Source organism: Dioscorea cayenensis, chromosome 7 (genome assembly GCF_009730915.1).
Source record: "Dioscorea cayenensis subsp. rotundata cultivar TDr96_F1 chromosome 7, TDr96_F1_v2_PseudoChromosome.rev07_lg8_w22 25.fasta, whole genome shotgun sequence".
NCBI classification, from domain to species: Eukaryota; Viridiplantae; Streptophyta; class Magnoliopsida; order Dioscoreales; family Dioscoreaceae; genus Dioscorea; species Dioscorea cayenensis.
In genome coordinates this window covers 9,856,301-9,859,464 of record NC_052477.1, presented here as the reverse complement: position 1 = coordinate 9,859,464, position 3,164 = coordinate 9,856,301, and the positions used below count along the sequence as shown (strand labels likewise).

The 3,164-nt window shown below is 44.0% G+C and overlaps 1 non-coding gene across 1 annotated transcript; it reads right to left on the bottom strand.

The window, feature by feature from the left end:
* Window positions 1-713: 713 nt before the first annotated feature.
* On the bottom strand, window positions 714-819 carry LOC120266103. Its single transcript, XR_005537947.1, has one exon. It is a non-coding gene; the product is annotated as a small nucleolar RNA R71 (small nucleolar RNA).
* Between the last annotated feature and the right edge of the window lie 2,345 nt (window positions 820-3,164).

Genomic DNA, 3,164 nt, shown 5'->3' with positions numbered 1-3,164 from the left:
TACTTCGACACCCGTGCACTTGCAGTTTACACGCATATACGGGCGTGTCAAGTTTTTGGAGCCGTTGCTGGGGAATGGCGTTTAGAGATACTTTGCTCTTTGTTTTCTTAGCTATTCATTCATTTTGTTTCATATCTTCTTTTCTATCATCGTTTTGATTTTGTTTTCTTTCTTTTGGTGCAGCTCCAGGTTATGACCCGAGGGAACCCTTCGATATTGATTGAAGGAGATCCCGAGCTCGAACGTACACCTAGAAGAAAAGTGAAAGAACCTGTGCAAGAACAATCTAATCTAGCTAATTTGGAAGTAGAAGAATCTGAAAACATGGTAGAATAAAATGAGCAGCAGCGAACATTATCTGATTATGCCAGACCTTCAGTATTGGGGACACAATTAAGCATGTGCGTCCCCCGATTACAGCTCAGAACTTCGAGCTGAAGCCGGCATTCATCCACATGTTGCAGTAATCCGCACAGTTTAATGGTTTGGCTGATGAGGATCCCAACAATCATATAGAGAACTTTCTCGAGGTGTGCGACATGCTTAAGATAAATGGGGTAACGGATGATGCCATCAAGTTGAGAGCCTTCCCATTTTCCTTGAAAGGGAGAGCGAAGCAGTGGTCACACTCATTACCTAGAGCATCAATTACCACATGGGAGGAGATGGTAGAAGCTTTTCTTGCCCGTTATTTCTCTCCCGGAAAATCTGCAAAGCTTAGGAATGAGATCTCATCCTTTGTACAATTGGAATTGGAGTTCTATTTGAGACGTGAGAAATGTTCAAGGAGCTCCTGAGAAAGTGGCCGCAACATGGATTCCCGGAGTGGATGATTGTTCAAACCTTTTATAAGGGTTTAAATCCGAGTACAAGACAACTCTTGGATGCGGCAGCAGGAGGTACCTTAGGTAACAAGACCTCCGGTAAGGCCCGTCAACTAATTGAAGAAATGGGGTTAAACAGCTACCAATGGAATGCTAGGGAGAAGAAAAAGGTGGCCGGCCTCCATGAGATAGATGTAGTAACCTCATTGCCGGCTCAAGTGGAATCATTGCGTAAGAAGTTAGATCTCCTAACTTTGAATAGAGTGGCGGACATGACTACTTACACCGAGTGTGATAGAGGACATGCTCCCTCCGATTGCCCGATCTCTATTGGTGATGCATCTTCGGTTGAGAATGTCGATTTTGTAGGTAATGCTATGAGGAATCAAGGAAACCCATACAACAACACCTACAATCCGGGTTAGAAGAGTCATCGCAATTTCTCGTAGAGCAACCAAGGTCCACAAAAGGCCATGGGGCCACCGGGTTTCCAACAACAACAGCAAGCCCCAAACATGGAAAACAGAGTTTTAGGTTTGGAGACCCGAATGAACGATTTGGAGAAGGCCTTAACTAGGTTTGTGCAATCATCTGATACAAAGTTCCGATCAGTTGAGGCTACACTTCGCAACCACACCGGCTCTTTGAATAATCTTGAAAATCAAGTATGGCAGATTACGAAGTCCTTATCGGAAAGGCCACAAGGAAGCTTGCCGAGTAACACCGAGACCAACCCTAGAGAGCATGTAAAGGCGATCACTTTGAGAAGTGGTCGTGAGATTGAGGATAAGCTTCCTAGTGAGAAGCCCAATGAACACGCACCTGAGGTTATAGAGGTTGAGAAAGGAGAAAGCAAAGAGAAGGAGGTGGCATCCCCACCTTCCAAGCTAAGAATCCCTTATTCCTATAGATTAAAGAATGACCAAGGGGATGAACAGTACAAGAAGTTCCTAAGTTTGTTCAAACAGCTCTACATCAATATTCCTTTCATTGAGGCATTAGCTCAAATTCCTAAGTGTGCAAAATTCTTGAAAGATTTGTTGACCAACAAGAGAAACTTGGAGGACAGTGCTTCAGTGATCTTTGATGCTTCTTGCTCGGCGGTGTTGTAAAAGAATATGCCGAACAAGAAGAAAGACCCGGGAAGCTTCATCATTCCGTGTAACATTGGCAATTTGGGTGAAGAAATGGCATTGGTGGACTCAGGGGCCAATATCAACGTCATGCCATACACCTTCTTTCAGAAGCTAGGCTTGGGAGAGCCTAGGCCCACTCGGATGACTTTGCAATTGGCGGATCGAACAGTAAGACATCCGAGGGGTATCATTGAAGACGTGTTTGTCAAGGTGGACAAGTACATATTTCCTGTAGACTTTGTGGTGCTAGACATCGATGAGGATGCGGATTTACCCTTCATACTTGGGAGGCCATTCTTGCGGACTTCCAAAGCATTGATTGACATGGATGGCGGAGAGTTAACATTGAGAGTTGAAGATGACAAGCTCACATACCGCCTTGCTGAAGCCATACGGCATTCTCTTGATTTCGATGATTCTTTGTATTTTCTAGACACTAATGATGAGATTGTTGATGAATATATGCAGGAAATGTTAAATCCGGACCCGTACGAGGGTTTGTTTGACCAAGAGGTGGACAATGAAGGAATCATGATGCTTGGTTCAACGGAAAAAGTACCATCTACCCCGGGGATCATGAAGAAGGTGCTTCGGAAGATGAAGAGGGCTAGGAGACGCCACCGGAAACGCTCCAAGGCTGTTGGAGACGTGAGCGAACCGAATAAATTGGATAAATCATTGCTAGGTGGTCCCAATCCTGATAATTCCCCCTCTACCTTCAAGAGACTTTGCTCATCATCTTTCCAAGCCATGGGTAAGAGGACAACCTTCATCTATGAGCCCCCGTGAGGTAAGACAAGATACGTCAAGCTAAGTGATGTTAAACAAGCGCTTCTTGAGAGGCAACCCAAGTGTTTACTATTTTCTTAATTTGGTAGTTTAGTGTTTGCTTGAATAAATTATTGAGTGTTGGTGTCTTGATTTGTAGATGCTTTTGTTGTGATTTTCTTGTGGACTTGTAATTTCACCATGTGTTTTCATGTGAATTTGACGAAGTTTTGGTCGTTTGAACTATCTATCATGTTTCTCACTGATATAGTTTGTATATTAGAGCAGGCTCTGAGTGTGTAAACTTCAGAAATTTTCTGCAGAGCCTGTAGAGTTTTCTAAGCATCCAGAGAAAACACATGGGCGTGTGGAATTAACACACGCCCGTGGTTTTGTATTGCGAGCTCATCCATAGAAGGCACAGGGGCGTGGACTC